Source organism: Lepidochelys kempii, chromosome 11 (assembly GCF_965140265.1).
Source record: "Lepidochelys kempii isolate rLepKem1 chromosome 11, rLepKem1.hap2, whole genome shotgun sequence".
Classification (NCBI taxonomy): domain Eukaryota; kingdom Metazoa; phylum Chordata; order Testudines; family Cheloniidae; genus Lepidochelys; species Lepidochelys kempii.
In genome coordinates, this window is record NC_133266.1 from 51906537 (window position 1) to 51925335 (window position 18799).

Here is an 18799-nt window from a genome sequence, read left to right on the forward strand (position 1 = left end):
GGCACACCCACCCCACCTAGAATGAGGCCATAGCTGCCCAAATGGTCACTTTGGCTTCTGTGGGATCCCCAGTGTCTCTGTTATTGGGGCAGGAAGAATAAATTGTTATTACCCTGATTATGGGAATCAAGGACAGTGGAACTGTACTTGGCCTTTTGTTATGATGGAGGGACTTGCCATTAACTAAGTAGCACTTGCTAGGCAAGCTATATGGGTTCCAAAACTCTGTGACTGGAGAGAGGCTGGAGACAGGTATTAGTACCTGGTGGTGTGGGCCCCTTTGTGAGGGCCTGAAACATCAACTGCACCTCTGTCTCTCTCCGCTGTGGAACATCAGAGCTAATTTTGGGTCTATTAGGAGTCTAGCTACAGGTGCTGAGCTGAATTCCCTTTGGCCTTATGGTGCGCCAGCACTGAGGCTCCCACTACTACAAGCTGAAATCACTAAAGAGCTAAAATTACTAAGAGCTGAGCACTGTGTTAAGTAGTGGGGAGCCTGAAGATCTAGAGCGGAGTGGAGCAGTTTGTGGACTGGCTGGTGGAGCAGTTCATGGGACAGCGGGAGCTGCTTGTGGGATGCGGAGCAGTTCATGGGACGGCTGGTGGAGCGGAGCAGAGCGGCTGGTGGAGCGGAGCAGAGTGAAGCCCTATGGAGCTGTGGGGCAGTCAGCTTCAGATCACGTAAGGTGCCCCTTACCTCTTCCCCCCCAACCCCCCCCACACACATACATTTTCACCCAGACTGGGGAGTAACACTCTGCAGATAAACTGTTGAACTCTGGGGCTGGACTTTTGGGATGTTGGACTTTTTGGACTTCGGGTGATTTTTGGATCGCTGGACTCAAGAGGCGTTTGGGTTGTGGGACCCAAGAACCCGAGGGAAAGGACATGGCCCAATTTGCTGGGGTGGGGCTTTGCTCATGGTTTGGTTGATGAACCCTAGTTGTGGTGTTCTCCCAATTTAATGTTGATGTTGTTTACCTCATCTTTAATTAAAGATTCTCTGCTACACCGAGACTCTGTGCTTGCGAGAGGGGAAGTATTGCCTCTTTGAGGTGCCCAGGGGTGTGTGTAAGATTTTCTCAGGTCATTGGGTGGGGGCTTGAGCCAGTTTTGCATTTGCTTTGATGAGAGGGAACCCCTGTGTACTGAACCCGGCCCTTGCTGCTATCAACTCGGCCTGGCAGAAGGGTTACACAGTATAGACACAGCAGTTCTGCTGTGTTGGAAAAGATGACAGGCCATGGAAAAGCCTCATGGAGGACTCTACACCCCTGCATGCAAAGAAATGGTGCTCTGTGTTGGTTCTCTTCACAGCAGCACATATAAAAGACCCAGTGCAGGAAACAAAGGAGTGCCATAATGGGTCAGACTTGAGTACCATCTAGTCTTTTTGAGTTATTAGCCTCCATAATCTTATGTATCAGTGAGTTGCACATTGCATTAAAATATTTATTTTTATCAATTTCAAATTTGTGACCTTTCACTAACTAACTGAGGGTCTGTTTGTTTGCAGGTAATGCAACAGGGTGAACACAAAGACCGAGCAACTTACTTAGTGGTGACCTTAACACTAACACATTCCTCCTAAATCTCCCCATCTTCCCTTTTGTGGAAACATTTAGTACAGCCACCATTGCTCACTGTGTTGGGGTATCCACCCAACACAAGCCCTGAAGGGGTTAAGGTGGCTAGCTGAGCCAATTAACTCCTCAGGGTGCACATGGAGGAGGAGCCAGAGAGCAGGGATAAATTAAATGAGGCTCAGATGGACAGGATTCAGAAGGGGGGCCTATATAAAGCCTGGTAGCTGAGAGCTGCTGGAAGAAAGGCTGTAGTCACTCCCTGGGAGAAGGGAGGTGTGGTTGGGGCTACAGAAAAAATAGCTTAGGGCAGCGGCTCTCAACCTTTTCAGGAGTCTGATTTGTCTTGCGTACCCCCAAGTTTCACCTCCCTTAAAAACTACTTGCTTACAAAATCAGACATAAAAATACAAAAGTGTCACAGCACTCTACTACTGAAAAATTGCTTTTTTTCTCAATTTTACCATATAATTATAAAATAAATCAATTGGAATATAAATATTGTACTTACATTTCAGTGTATAGTATATAGAGCAGTATAAACAAATCGTTGTATGAAATTTTAGTTTGTACTGACTTTGCTAATGCTTTTTATGTAGCTTGTTGTAAAACTAGGCTAATATCTAGATGAACTGATGTACCCCCCTGGAAGACCTCTGCATATTCCCAGGGTTACATATACCACTGGTTGAGAACCACCAGCTTACAATTACTCCCTGGGAGGAGGGAGTTGTGAGGCTGGCAAACCCAGAGGTAGGGGGAGAGCTAGAAGGTAAGGAAAGGGCTCAGGGAAAGGTAGTAAAGTCAAGGAGTGAACACATGTTGGCTGCTGACAAAAGGGTCCCTGAGCTAAAACCTGGAGTAGAGGGTGGGCCTGGGTTCCCCTGCCAACAACTGAGGGAGTGGCATGGGGGCAGTAAATGGGAAGATGGCCAGAAACTGATAGTGAGGAAAGATTTTGATACCCCAGATGGAGGAAGCATGTAGAATGACCTGGCTGGAGGGCCAAGGCACGAAGATGGAGTTGCTGTGAGAGAGAGCGGCAATAAAGCATACAGCAAGAAGCAGAAGGGGGCGTTGGAACTGAAGAGAGCTGATTCCCAGACCGACCAGGAGGAGGTGCCACCTGCGGTGAGTGGACCCCGTGACACTCACTTTTACTGCTTTTTCCAGGATTTCAAGCTCTTGAGCAGGACATATTGGAAGTGGTACATACTATCTTGGTGCAATGCTGTGGTACCATTTTATAATGTAAGATTAGCTGCAAGAGAATGATAATCATATCATACCATTGTATTATACCGCATTACTAGATCTGAGGATGACTGATTTTAGAGGAGCTCTCAATGCAATTTCAGAGTATGTCCTGTTCAAAAAAGGCAGATTCATGCTGTCCCCCTCTTCTGCCAATGGTTTAAATAGTATGAAGGTAGATGGACTCAGCAAAGACAGCCATCAAGATATGTTCTCCTTCAGTGAATAGAAAAGAGTATTGAAGGCAGACAGTCCACATCCTTCTTTCTTGCCTTCACACCTATCTTGAGGTGGAAGCCACCACAAGGAAGTTGTGCTCAGGAAAAACCCACCAAATCATGTTTAAATTCAGTAGGTACCCTCATTTGTTCAATCAGAGGGGACAACAGAAAACAAGGAGCCTTTCCTGTAGCAAGCCTGGCCACTGAAAGGAATTCTCTGAAAACACACACTTTGATAGAAATGTTGTTTGTTTTTCATTTTTAAGAAATTACCGTGCTCTAATTCCAACTCCATCAAAAGAGTCAGGAAAAAGGATGGTCCTGTTTTACCAACACTTAATGATGCTGATATCAGGGCATGGAAGTCAATCTTAAGGACTTTGGTTGGCTCCTTCAAGAATTTTTATTACTTAGGGCTTAAAAGTATGTACAGTACATTGTGTTTCAGCTAATACTGATTGCCATGTGACCACGTTTACTAAGAAAGATCTTTCAATCTAAGTTATTCTTGGCAATAATTTCACAGCTACTAGGATACTAAAGAGAACATAATACCATAGGTAAAAGAACTAATAGAATTAATAAATATGTACTATATGCTATACACCTATTTTTCATATGCACCTGTCTACAATATTATATATTATATCCAAAACCACTGCGCTAAACAAACATTATTAAGATTGCAAAATCAAGCACTCAAAAGTTAGGAAAAGTCAGAATTCAGGTTGCCTGTGCAACCATAATTCAGTCCCTTTCTTCATATGCGTTATGATAGTTTTTTAATTATATGACCACAGGACCACTGCCTTATGCAGGTTTGGAGATTAAAAAGACTTTGTTTTGAAAAATTTTAACCAGCTATATGACCAACCTCATTAAGCCAAACATTCTTGGAATGACTTACCTCTGCTATCCTCTTATTCTATTAACTCAAGGCATACGCATATTGAAGTTACACAGAAGCACTAGCTCAAGAAAACTGCAGCTTTATGGAAATCAATAGAAAATATGTGACTAAATATTTTGAATTGTCAGAATCACCATAGAAAGACTGACTCATAACAGAGCCATTGATAGAAGATCATAAATCTTATAACAAAAAATTTCTAATGACAAACTCGTCCATGGCTATGTCCTCCCATATATGAGTAGCGATACCACATGGGGGGAGTCCTGCACTTCATTGAGCATAATGCTGTGAGTGATACAGCCTGAAATAAACATATCCTACTTCTTTGAATAAGGGTGGAGTATCATCTTACTAAGCAGAAATTTGATTACTCTTATACCACAAGATCAATTAATTGTTGCTTAATTTCATAATTTACACTTGGAAGAGAAAAAAGAACGAGGAGTACTTGTGGCACCTTAGAGACTAAACAATTTATTTGAGCATAAGCTTGTAAGAGAAGGCATCTTCTAGCATGTTTTGCCTATGGAATTAAAAATACTCCAACAAACTCCATGCAGTTGGAACAGACCAGAGTAATCCCAGGAAATTAGATCATACTTTACAACCAGAATGCCAAGAAAAGTGCAATATTATGCCAACTGATGATAGACTTTTCTTCTTTGCCTACTCTCTTGCATTAGGCGGTCTGGCTCTTCACCAGGCCCATATTGGTAGTAGTGCCACTTGATTCTGTGAAACAGTTTTGTACAGCAACAGCTCTTTAGATTTTAGCAAATGATCTAAATCTAGCTTTTTGAACCAGAATATTTCCTCAACTGAATCATCTGAGCTGTTTGGAGTTAGGCTTGTTTGGGCACCTTTTGTAGAGGTATGTGATTGGATGGGTATAGAATCTTAGCCCTGGTCTACACTATGGGTATGTCCACACTACGAAATTAGGTCGAATTTATAGAAGTCGGTTTTTTAGAAATCGGTTTTATATATTCGAGTGTGTGTCCCCCCACACAAAATGCTCTAAGTGCATTAACGCGGCGGAGTGCTTCCACAGTACCGAGGCTACAGTCGACTTCTGGAGCATTGCACTGTGGGTAGCTATCCCACAGTTCCCGCAGTCTCCGCTGCCCATTGGAATTCTGGGTTGAGATCCCAGTGCCTGATGGGGCTAAAACATTGTCGCGGGTGGTTCTGGGTACATATCGTCAGGCCCCCGTTCCCTCCCTCCCTCCGTGAAAGCAAGGGCAGACAATCGTTTCGTGCCTTTTTTTCTGAGTTACCTGTGCAGACACCATACCACGGCAAGCATGGAGCCCGCTCAGCTCACTGTCACCGTGTGTCTCCTGGGTGCTGGCAGACACAGTACAGCATTGCTACACAGTAGCAGCAACCCATTGCCTTGTGGCAGCAGACGGTGCAATAGGACTGGTAGCCGTCATCGTCATGTCCGAGGTGCTCCTGGCCACGTCGGCCAGGAGCGCCTGGGCAGACATGGGTGCAGGGACTAAATTTGAAGTGACTTGATCAAGTCATTCTCTTTAGTCCTGCAGTCAGTCCTATTGAACCATCTTATGGTGAGCAGGCAGGCGATATGGATTGCTAGCAGTCCTATTGCATCATCTTCTGCCGGGCAGGCAAGAGATGAGGACGGCTAGCAGTCCTACTGCACCGTCTTCTGCCAAGCAGCCATGAGATGTGGATGGCATGCAGTCCTTCTGCACCCTCTGCTGCCAGCCAAAGATGTAAAAGATAGATGGCGTGTATCAAAACAAGAAATAGACCAGATTTGTTTTGTACTCATTTGCTTTCCCCCCCCCACCCCATCTAGGGGACTCATTCCTCTAGGTCACATGCAGTCACTCACAGAGAAGGTGCAGCGAGGTAAGTCTAGCCATGTATCAATCAGAGGCCAGACTAACCTCCTTGTTCCAATAAGAACAATAATTTAGGTGCACCATTTCTTATTGGAACCCTCTGTGAAGTCCTGCCTGAAATACTCCTTGATGTAAAGCCACCCCCTTTGTTGATTTTAGCTCCCTGAAGCCAACCCTGTAAGCCGCGTTGTCAGTCACCCCTCCCTGCGTCAGAGCAATGGCAAACAATCGTGCATCTGAGTTGAGAATGCTGTCCAGAGCAGTCTCAATGGAGCACTCTGATGGGGCTAAAACATTGTCGCGGGTGGTTCTGAGTACATATCGTCAGGCCCCCGTTCCCTCCCTCCCTCCGTGAAAGCAAGGGCAGACAATCATTTCGCGCCTTTTTTCCTGAGTTACCTGTGCAGACACCATACCATGGCAAGCATGGAGCCCGCTCAGGTAACCGTCACCGTATGTCTCCTGGGTGCTGGCAGACGTGGTACTGCATTGCTACACAGTAGCAGCAACCCATTACCTTGTGGCAGCAGACGGTACAATACAACTGGTAGCCGTCATCGTCATGTCCGAGTTGCTCCTGGCCACGTCGGCCAGGAGCGCCTGGGCAGACATGGGCGCAGAGACTAAATTTGGAGTGACTTGACCAGGTCATTCTCTTTAGTCCTGCAGTCAGTCCTATTGAACCATCTTATGGTGAGCAGGCAGGCGATACGGATTGCTAGCAGTCGTACTGTACCATCTTCTGCCAGGCAGGCAAGAGATGAGGATGGCTAGCAGTCCTACTGCACCGTCTTCTGCCGAGCAGCCATGAGATGTGGATGGCATGCAGTCCTTCTGCACCCTCTGCTGCCAGCCAAAGATGTAAAAGATAGATGGAGTGTATCAAAACAAGAAATAGACCAGATTTGTTTTGTACTCATTTGCTTCCCCCCTCCGCCGTCTAGGGGACTCATTCCTCTAGGTCACACTGCAGTCACTCACAGAGAAGGTGCAGCAAGATAAATCTAGCCATGTATCAATCAGAGGCTAGACCAACCTGCTTGTTCCAATAAGAACAATTACTTAGGTGCACCATTTCTTATTGGAACCCTCCATGAAGTCCTGCCTGAAATACTCCTTGATGTAAAGCCACCCTCTTTGTTGATTTTAATTCCCTTTAAGCCAACCCTGTAAGCCGTGTCATCAGTCACCCCTCCCTCTGTCAGAGCAACGGCAGACAATCGTTCCGCGCCTTTTTTCTGTGCGGACACCATACCAAGGCAAGCATGAAGGCTGCTCAGCTCACTTTGGCAATTAGGAGCACATTAAACACCACACGCATTATCCAGCAGTATATGCAGCACCAGAACCTGGCAGAGCGATACAGGGCGAGGAGGCGACGTCAGCGCAGTTGCGTGAGTGATCAGAACATGGACACAGATTTCTCTGAAAGCATGGGCCCTGGCAGTGCATGCATCATGGTGCTAATGGGGCAGGTTCATGCTGTGGAACACTGATTCTGGGCTCGGGAAACAAGCACAGAGTGGTGGGACCGCATAGTGTGGCAGGTCTGGGATGATTCCCAGTGGCTGCGAAACTTTTGCATGCGTAATGGCACTTTCATGGAACTTTGTGACTTCCTTGCCCCTGCCCTGAAGTGCAGGAATACCAAGATGAGAGCAGCCCTCACAGTTGAGAAGCGAGTGGCGATAGCCCTTCTGGAAGCTTGCAACGCCAGACAGCTACCGGTCAGTTGGGAATCAATTTGGAGTGGGCAAATCTACTGTGGGGGCTGCTGTGATGCAAGTAGCCCACGCAAGCCAAAATCTGCTGATATCAAGGGTATGACCCTGGGAAATGTGCAGGTCATAGTGGATGGCTTTGCTGCAATGGGATTCCCTAACTGTGGTGGGGCCATAGATGGAACCCATATCCCTATCTTGGCACCGGAGCACCAAGCCCGTGAGTACATAAACCACAAGGGGTACTTTTCAATAGTGCTGTAAGCTCTGGTGGATCACAAGGGACGTTTCACCAACATCAACGTGGGATGGCTGGAAGAGGTACATGATGCTCGCGTCTTCAGGAACTCTGGTTTGTTTCAAAAGCTGCAGGAAGGGACTTTATTCCCAGACCAGAAAATAACTGTTGGGGATGTTGAAATGCCTATAGTTATCCTTGGGGACCCAGCCTACCCGTTAATGCCATGGCTCATGAAGCCGTACACAGGCAGCCTGGACAGTAGTCAGGAGGTGTTCAACTACAGGCTGAGCAAGTGCAGAATGGTGGTAGAATGTGCATTTGGACGTTTAAAGGCGCGCTGGCGCAGTTTACTGACTTGCTTAGACCTCAGCGAAACCAATATTCCCACTGTTACTACTGCTTGCTGTGTGCTCCACAATATCTGTGAGAGTAAGCGGGAGACATTTATGGCAGGGTGGGAGGTTGAGGCAAATCGCCTGGCTGCTGGTTACGCGCAGCCAGACACCAGGGCGGTTAGAAGAGCACAGGAGGGCGTGGTGCGCATCAGAGAAGCTTTGAAGACCAGTTTCATGACTGGCCAGGCTACGGTGTGAAAGTTCTGTTTGTTTCTCCTTGATGAAACCCCCCGCCCCTTGGTTCACTCTACTTCCCTGTAAGCTAACCACCCTCCCCTCCTCCCTTCGATCACCGCTTGCAGAGGCAATAAAGTCATTGTTGCTTCACATTCATGCATTCTTTATTCATTCATCACACAAATAGGGGGATGATTACCAAGTAGCCCAGGAGGGGTGGTGGAGGAGGGAAGGAAAATGCCACACAGCACTTTAAAAGTTTACAACTTTAAAATTTATTGAATGCCAGCCTTCTTTTTTTTGGGCAGTCCTCTGTGGCGGAGTGGCTGGTTGGCCTGTGCCCCCCCCCCCCACTGCGTTCTTGGGCATCTGGGTGTGGAGGCTATGGAACTTGGGGAGGAGGGTGGTTGGTTACACAGGGGCTGTAGTGGCAGTCTGTGCTCCAGCTGCCTTTGCTGCAGCTCAACCATACACTGGAGCATACTGGTTTGATCCTCCAGCAGCCTCAGCATTGAATCCTGCCTCCTCTCATCACGCTGCCGCCACATTTGAGCTTCAGCCCTGTCTTCAGCCTGCCACTTACTCTCTTCAGCCCGCCACTTACTCTCTTCAACCTGCCACCTCTCCTCCCGGTCATTTTGTGCTTTTCTGCACTCTGACATTATTTGCCTCCATGCATTCGTCTGTGCTCTGTCAGTGTGGGAGGACAGCATGAGCTCAGAGAACATTTCATCACGAGTGCGTTTTTTTTTCTTTCTAATCTTCACTAGCCTCTGGGAAGGAGAAGATCCTGTGATCATTGAAACACATGCAGCTGGTGGAGAAAAAAAAGGGACAGTGGTATTTAAAAAGACACCTTTTATAAAACAGTGGCTACACTTTTTCAGGGTAAACCTTGCTGTTAACCTTGTATACATAGCACATGTTCTTTCGTTACAAGGTCGCATTTTGCCTCCCCCCACCGCGTGGCTACCCCTCAACCCTCCCTCCTCCCTGTGGCTAACAGCGGGGAACATTTCTGTTCAGCCACAGGCGAACAGCCCAGCAGGAACGGCTCCTCTGAGTGTCCCCTGAAGAAAAGCACCCTATTTCAATCAGGTGACCATGAATGATATCTCACTCTCCTGAGGATAACGCAGAGAGATAAAGAACGGATGTTGTTTGAACGCCAGCAAACATACACTGCAATGCTTTGTTGTACAATGATTCCCGAGTACGTGTTACTGGCCTGGAGTGGTAAAGTGTCCTACCATGAAGAACGCAATAAGGCTGCCCTCCCCAGAAACCTTTTGCAAAGGCTTTGGGAGTACATCCAGGAGAGCCGCGAATGCCAGGGCAAATTAATCCTTTCACATGCTTGCTTTTAAACCATGTATAGTATTTTAAAAGGTACACTCACCGGAGGTCCCTTCTCCACCTGGCGGGTCCAGGAGGCAGCCTTGGGTGGGTTCAGGGGGTACTGGCTCCAGGTCCAGGGTGAGAAACAGTTCCTGGCTGTCGGGAAAACTGGTTTCTCCGCTTGCTTGCTGTGAGCTATCTACAACCTCATCATCATCATCATCTTCTTCGTCCCCAAAACCTGCTTCCGTGTTGCCTCCATCTCCATTGAAGGAGTCAAACAACACGGCTGGGGTAGTGGTGGCTGAACCCCCTAAAATGGCATGCAGCTCATCATAGAAGCGGCATGTTTGGGGCTCTGACCCGGAGCAGCCGTTCGCCTCTCTGGTTTTCTGGTAGGCTTGCCTCAGCTCCTTAAGTTTCACGCGGCACTGCTTCGGATCCCTGTTATGACCTCTGTCCTTCATGCCCTGGGAGATTTTGACAAAGGTTTTGGCATTTCGAAAACTGGAACGGAGTTCTGATAGCACAGATTCCTCTCCCCATACAGCGATCAGATCCCGTACCTCCCGTTCAGTCCATGCTGGAGCTGTTTTGCGATTCTGGGCCTCCATCATGGTCACCTGTGCTGATGAGCTCTGCATGGTCACCTGCAGTTTGCCACGCTGGCCAAACAGGAAATGAGATTCAGTTCGCGGTTCTTTTCCTGTCTACCTGGTCAGTGCAACTGAGTTGAGAGTGCTGTCCAGAGCGGTCACAATAGAGCACTCTGGGATAGCTCCCGGAGGCCAATACCGTTGAATTGTGTCCACAGTACCCCAAATTCGACCCGGCAAGGCCCATTTAAGCGCTAATCCACTTGTCAGGGGTGGAGTAAGGAAATCGATTTTAAGAGCCCTTTAAGTGGAAAAAAAGGGCTTCATCGTGTGGATGGGTGCAGGTTTACATCGATTTAACGCTGCTAAATTCGACCTAAAGTCCTAGTGTAGACCAGGGCTATGAGTTTAGGTCAAACTTAGCGGTGTTAGATCAATTTAACCCTGCACCTGTCCACACGACGAAGCCATTTTTGTCAACTTAAAGGGCTCTTAAAATCGATTTCTGTACTCCTCCCTGACGAGGGGATTAGTGCTGAAATCGACATCGCTGGGTCGAATTTGGAGTAGTGTGGATGCAATTCGACAGTATTGGCCTCCAGGAGCTATCCCAGAGTGCTCCATTGTGACCGCTCTGGACAGCACTTTCAATTCAGATGCACTAGCCAGGTACACAGGAAAGTACCGGGAACTTTTGAATTTAATTTCCTGTTTGGCCAACGTGGCGAGGTCATCAGCAGAGGTCACCATGCACAGCTCATGGGCACAGGTGACCATGCAGTCCCAGAATCGCAAAAGAGCTCCAGCATGGACCGAATGGGAGGTACTGGATCTGATCGCTGTATGGGGAGATGAATCTGTGCTATCAGAACTCTGTTCCAAAAGATGAAATGCCAAAATATGTGAAAAAATCTCCAAGGGCATGAAGGACAGAGGCTAGAACAGAGACCCACAGCAGTGCCGTGTGAAACTTAAGGAGCTCAGGCAAGCCTTCCAAAAATCAAAAGAGGCAAACGGCCGCTCCGGGTCAGACCCCCAGACATGCCGCTTCTATGACGAGCTGCATGCAATTCTAGGTTGTGCCCCTACCACTACCCCACCCCTATACGTGGGGAGGGGTCTCACACAACAGGGATGAGGATTTGGGGGATGAGGAAGATGATGATGAGGAGGATGAAACCGTTCTCCCCGACAGCCAGGAACTGTTTATCACCCTGGAGCCAATACCCTCCCAACCCTCCCAAGGTGGGCTCCCGGACCTGGAAAGTGGAGAAGACACCTCTGGTGAGTGTACCTTTGTAAATATAATACATGGTTTAAAAGCAAGCATGTTTAATGATTAATTTGCCCTGAAGACTTGGGATGCATTCGCAGCCAGTACAACTATTGGAAAAGTCTGTTAACGTGCCTGGGGATGGAGTGGAAATCCTCCAGGGACATCTCAATTAAGCTCTCCTGGAGGTACTCCCAAAGCCTTTGCAAAAGGTTTCTGGGGAGGGCAGCTTTATTCCATCCTCCATGGTAGGACACTTTACCAGGCCAGGCCAGTAGCACGTAGTCTGGAATCATTGCATAAGAAAGCATGGCAGCGTATGGTCCCAGTGTTTGCTGGCATTCAAGCAACATCTGTTCTTTATCTCTCTGTATTATACTCAGGAGAGTGATATCATTCATGGTCACCTGGTTGAAATCGGGGAATTTTATTCAGGGGACATTCAGAGGTGGCCATTCCTGCTGGGCTGTTTGCCTGTGGCTGAAATCATCCCCGCTGTTAGCCACACAGTGGGGGGAGGGGTGAAGCGATCATCCCAGAGAATTGGGGGGGGCGCAAACTTGTACCGAAAGTACATGTGTTATGTAATGTTAACAGCTTGGTTCACTGTGAAAGAGTCTACCCATTGTTCTCTAAAATGTGTCTTTTTAAATACTACTCTCCCTTTTCTTCCTCCCACAGCTGCAAATGTTTCAACGCTTCCCCTATCATCTCTGTTCCAGAGGCTAGCACAGATAAGAAGGTGAAAAAAATGCACTCATGATGAAATGTTCTCTGAGGTCATGCAGTCCTCCTGCACTGAAAGAGCTCAGCAGAATGCATGGAGGCAAGCAATGTCAGAATCCAGGAAAGCACAAAATGAACACGAGGCACTAGAGGAGAGGTGGCAAGAGCAAGAGGAGAGGTGGCGGGATCAAGATGATAGGTGGCGGCAGCGTGATGAGAGAAGGCAGGATGCAATGCGGAGGCTACTGAAGGATCAAACTGATATGCTCCGGCGTATGGTTGTGCTGTAGGAAAGGCAGCAGGAGCACAGACCGCCACTGTAGCCCCTATGTAACCAACCACCCTCCTCCCCAAGTTCTATAGCCTCCTCGCCCAGATGTTTAAGAATGCGGCAGCGGAGGGCGGGGTGGCAGCTCCGGGCACCCAACCACTCCACCCCAGAGGACTGCCCAAGCAACAGAAGGCTGGCATTCAGTTAGTTTTGAAGTACAGTGTGGCTTTGTCCTCCCCTCCTCCACCACCCCACCTGGTGCTTCCCTCCTCCCCCACCCCTCCTGGGCCACCTTAGCAGTTATCTCCCTATTTGTGTGACGAATTAATAAAGAATGCATAAGTTTGAAACAACAATGACTTTATTGCCTCTGCAAGTGGTGATCGAAGGGGGGAGGGGAGGTCGGATGGCTTACAGGGAAGTAGAGTGAACCAAGTTTTCATCAAGGAGAAACAAACAGAAATGTCACACTGTACCCTGGCCAGTCATGAAACCGGATTTTCAAAGCTTCTCTGATGCACAGCACGCCCTCCTGTGCTCTTCTAACTGCCCTGGTGTCTGGCTGTGTGTAATCAGTTGCCAGGCGATTTGCTTCAACCTCCCACCCCGCTATAAACGTCTCCCCCTTACTCTCACAGATATTATGGAGCACACAGCAAGCAGTAATAACAATAGGAATATTGGTTTCGCTGAGGTTTAACCAAGTCAGTAAACTGCGCCAGCGTCCTTTTAAATGTCCAAATGCACATTCTACCACCATTCTGCACTTGCTCAGCCTATAGTTGAACAGCTCTTGACTACTGTCCAGGCTGCCTGTCTATGGCTTCATGAGCCATGGCATTAAGGGGTAGGCTGGGTCCCCAAAGATAACCATAGGCATTTCAACATCCCCAATGGTTATTTTCTGGTCTGGAAAGTACCTTTCCTGCAACTGTTCAAACAGACCAGAGTTCCTGAAGATGCGAGCATCATGTACTTTTCCCGGCTATCCCACACTGATGTTGGTGAAACGTCCCTTGTGATCCACCAGTGCTTGCAGCACCATTGAAAAGTGCCCCTTTCGGTTTATGTACTTGCTGCCTTGGTGTTCCGGTCCCAAGATAGGGATATGCATTCCGTCTATCTCCCCACCACAGTTAGGGAATCCCATTGCAGCAAAGCCATCCACTATGACGTGCACATTTCCCAAAGTCACTACCCTTCAAAGCAGCAGCTCAGTGATTGCATTGGCTACTTGGATCACAGCAGCCCCCACAGTAGATTTGCCCACTCCAAATTGATTTCCAACTGACCGGTAGCTGTCTGGCATTGCAAGTTCCCAGAGGGCTATCGCCAGTCGGTTGTAAACTGTGAGGGCTGCTCTCATCTTGGTATTCCTGCGCTTCAGGGCAGGGGAAAGCAAGTCACAAAGTTCCATGAAAGTGCCCTTATGCATGCAAAGGTTTCGTAGCCACAGGGATTCATCCCAGACCTGGAACACTCTGCGGTCCCACCAGTCTGTGCAGCACCATTGAAAAGTGCCCCTTTCGGTTTATGTACTTGCTGCCTTGGTGTTCCGGTCCCAAGATAGGGATATGCATTCCGTCTATCTCCCCACCACAGTTAGGGAATCCCATTGCAGCAAAGCCATCCACTATGACGTGCACATTTCCCAAAGTCACTACCCTTTAAAGCAGCAGCTCAGTGATTGCATTGGCTACTTGGATCACAGCAGCCCCCACAGTAGATTTGCCCACTCCAAATTGATTTCCAACTGACCGGTAGCTGTCTGGCATTGCAAGTTCCCAGAGGGCTATCGCCAGTCGGTTGTAAACTGTGAGGGCTGCTCTCATCTTGGTATTCCTGCGCTTCAGGGCAGGGGAAAGCAAGTCACAAAGTTCCATGAAAGTGCCCTTATGCATGCAAAGGTTTCGTAGCCACAGGGATTCATCCCAGACCTGGAACACTCTGCGGTCCCACCAGTCTGTGCTTGTTTCCCGGGCCCAGAATCAGCATTCCACAGCGTGAGCCTGCCCCATTGCTACCAGGATGTCCAAATTGTCGGGGCCCGTGCTTTGAGAGAAGTCTGTGTCCATGTCCTCATCACTCTTGTCACCGCGTTGCCGTCGCCTCCTCGCCTGATTTTGCAGGTTCTGGTTCTGAACGTACTGCAGGATAATACACGAGGTGTTTACAATGCTCATAACTGCTGCGGTGATCTGAACGGGCTCCATGCTTGCTGTGGTATGGCATCTGCAGGAGAGCAGAGTTGCAGCGGAAGCAGTGGCTGATGACGGATACCACAAGAATAGATATTTATAGAGAACAACGAGAGGACCTGCGAGGTGGATTCATGAGAGCAGAGTTGCAGCGGAAGTGGGAGCCCATGACAGCCAACATGGAGAAATTCGCTATCAAGGCAAGAGCAGGAGAGCAAAGTTGCAGCGGAAGCGGTGGTTCGATGACAATGGTTAGCAGTCCTTCTGCACCATCTGCTGAAAGCAGTATGGCGTCCACATGGAAAAAAGGCGTGAAATGATTGTCTGCCGTTGCTTTCACGGAGGGAGGGGCGACTGACGACATGTACCCAAAACCACCTGCAACAATGTTTTTGCCCCATCAGGCTTTGAGAGTTTAACCCAGAATTCCAATGGGTGGCAGAGACTGCAGGAACTGTGGGATAGCTACCCACAGTGCAATGCTCTGAAAGTCGATGCTAGCCATGGTACTATGGACACACACTGCCGACTTAGTGCGCTTAGTGGGGACACACACAATTGACTGTATAAAATCGCTTTCTAAAAAATCGACATCTATAAATTCGACCTAATTTCGTAGTGTAGACATACCCACAGAAGATTAGGGTTAGAAGAGACCTCAGGAGGTCATCTAGTCCAACTCCCTGCTCAAAGCAGTACCAATTAAATCATCCCAGCCAGGGCTTTGTCAAGCTGGGCCTTAAAAACCTCTAAGGATGGAGATTCCACCACTTCCCTAGGTAACCCATTCCAGTGTTTCACCACTCTCCTAGTGAAATAGTTTTTCCTAATATCCAACCTAGACATCCCTCATTGCAACTTGAGAATATTGCTCCTTGTTCTGTCATCTGCCACCACTGAGAACAGCCGAGCTCCATCCTCTTTTGAACCTCCCCTTCAGGTAGTTGAAGGTTGCTGTCAAATCCCCCCTAACTCTTCTCTTCTGCAGACTAAATAACCCCAGTTCCTTCAGCCTCTCCTCATAAGTCATGTGCCTCAGCCCCCTAGTCATTTTCGTTGCCCTCCACTGGACTTTCTCCAGTTTGTCCACATCCTTTCTCTAGTGGGGGACCCAAAACTGGACGCAGTACTCCAGATGTGGCCTCACCAGTCCCAAATACAGGGGAATAATCACTTCCCTCGATCTGCTGGCAATGCTCCTACTAATGCAGCCCAATATGCCATTAGCCTTCTTGGGAACAAGGGCACACTGTTGACTCACATCCAGCTTCTTGTCCACTGTAATCCCCAGGTCCTTTTCTGCAGAACTGCCGCTTAACCATTCAGTCACCAGCTTGTAGCAGTGCATGGGATTCTTCCGTCCTAAGTCAGGACTCTGCACTTGTCCTTGTTGAACCCCATAAGATTTCTTTTAGCCCAATCCTCCAATTTATCCAGGTCACTCTGGATCCTATCCCTACCCTCCAGCATATCTACCTGTCCCCCACAGCTTAGTGTCATCTTTGAACTTGCTGAGGGTGCAATCCATCCCATCATCCAGATCATTAATGTAGATGTTGAACAAAACCAGCCCCAGGACCGATCCTTGGGGCACTCTGCTTGATACCGGCTGCCAACTAGACATTGAGCCATTGATCACTACCCGTTGAGTAAAGTCAAGTTATAGCACGTCCACCGCTTTCCCCATATCCACACAGCCAGTTATCTCATCTTTTTTTTTTTTTGAGATTTTCACCTATTTTATTATACACAAAAACATGACCAGAGAATTCTACTGAAGAGGCTGACCACGTCCACAACCGAATCAAACTCTAAACTGGAATTCAGTAGCTGCTCCAGCACCAGCCTCAGCCTTTTTGTTAGCACCAAGTGGAGCGGTACTGTGTCTGTAGGTATCTCTGTCAGCGTCTCTCCGAGTAAGACAAGCAGGGCATTCACCTTCCAGACCTTTGGGCCACAGTCTGCCAGACTCAGGGCGGCTATGGCGCAGGGTGGCAGGCACAATCTCAGGGGGTAGATGAAGATAATCACGCAAATACTGGATACCCTCATTGGTCAGATACCAGTAAAAGTGCCCCTCCAAGCAAACTGCTCCTTCACGTAGCCAAGCGATTTCAGTGACTGCCTGGCTTTCATGACATAGAGGTTGAGCACATTCTTGTCTGCCAGCTCTGGGTGTTTAGGCATGTGAACATCTTTCTTGGCCACCATCACTCCCTCCTTATAGAAGGCAATCAGATTGGTCAGGCATGACTTGCCCTTGGTGAATCCATGTTGATTGTTCCTGATCACCTTCCTCTCCTCCAGGGCGGTGTACCTCAGGACAGAATTTAGATCTATCTGCATATAGGAATCACTTCATCCACGAGCAAAATGCAACCTTTCTGGGATGGAATGTACCAGCTGTTCAACAGTGCACATCAATACTACACAATAGTTTAGGCCAGGAAATGAAGATTCCTACATAAGAGATGCAGTGCTAGATTAAATTTTCCTTTTAATTCTCTGGGGTGAGGTTTTATTTCACAACTTAATAATGTAGAGCAGTAACTCCAATATCAAAAAATAAGAAGCCTGCTTAATATATGAAAAATATTTTTAAAAATGCAATATAATATAAAATAATTTTAATACAACAGACCAAAATTCAACCCTGTTATAACATCCAATTAAATTCAACCACTGAGTTCAACCATTTTCAATAGAGTTACACTAAAGATGAACCTGGCTCATGGAATCATTCATTTACCATACAGGCTGATGAGTAAGCAATGATTTCATTAACAAAAAAATTACTGTCTGGATGAAAAAATGTAAGAATTATAGAATAAAATATCAGTGAATCACTTTTCTTTCCAGATCACCTTTCCATGCATGAAATAAGGTAAATGCCGTTTCAAGCCAGCTTTATAGCTATTCCAAACACCAGAAATTAAGTAGCAAACTGCACTCCATTGCTAATTTGAAAATTGAACTATTGTGTACAGTATGATAGAATCTTATTTCTGAATATGAATAAGTGAGGGATTCATTAGAAATGTGAGTGATTAAAACTCCTCCAGGCTTCATTTTTAATATCTCTGTTGCTAAACAGTGCACATTAAATATTTCAGTAACAAAAAAGAAAAGAAACAAGCAAACTCTTTAACCTCAAAATGGGATTGCAAAAGAACACTGATTTGAATCCAGTTATTTTGAATCACTCTGTATAGTGCACTGACAACCTCAGAATTAACTATGAATTTAAAACAGTGTTGCCAACAAGTGCCAATCTTTTTATGTGAAAAGAAACAACTGTGATTAAAAAATGTCATTGTATTTACTTAAGAATTAGCTGTATGTAGGTCCAGCCCAAGTCCACAAGGCACAATATAGGATTGTCCCCTTCTGTTTCCTTTACTTTTTGTCCTTTTAAGAAACATTAGCTACTGGAGCATAGGATTTGTCATACTGGATCAAAACACATGTCCATAGAGTCTGGCATCCAGGCTCCAGAACTGATCAATAGCTGATGCTCCAGAAGCAGACGGAAGCTTCTATTAGTGCCAACTGTGAAATTCAATATTTTTACATGCATGTATCTGTGCAGAGGGAGGACCAGGGTACTAAAAAATTCCTTCTTGACCCCCACAGCTGATCAACTTATACTGTATCATGAAGCATTAGATTCTTTTACCCTTATTTTACTCTACAGTATGAAAAAATGTTGATAATGCTTATAAAATTAATTAGCTTATATATTTTTAATCCATGCCTCACCATCTTCTCTGCTACTTATACCCATCCTGGGGGGCAATTTGTGTATGCATGATATGTGCTGCCAAAAAAAAAACCTGCGGTGTAGATGCACCCATAGAATCATCTGCAGATTTTGCAACTTTTCTCCTTTAAATCATTATTAAATATTTTATATAATATTGGTCTAAATACCAACCTCAGGCTTATTTCATAAATAACTTCTAGATTCTTCACTCTGAAGACCAACTATTAACAACTTTGGTTTCTTATCATTAGGACCTGA

General features: G+C 46.9%; 1 long non-coding RNA gene across 1 annotated transcript in view; it reads left to right on the top strand.

Annotated features, from left to right (window-relative positions):
- LOC140895735 (uncharacterized) overlaps positions 1-18799 on the top strand; it is a 54112-nt gene that overhangs the window by 24403 nt on the left and 10910 nt on the right. The window contains exon 2 of the long non-coding RNA XR_012154332.1: positions 1517-2714. This is a non-coding gene — a long non-coding RNA (uncharacterized lncRNA). The remainder of the gene's footprint in view (positions 1-1516; positions 2715-18799) is intronic.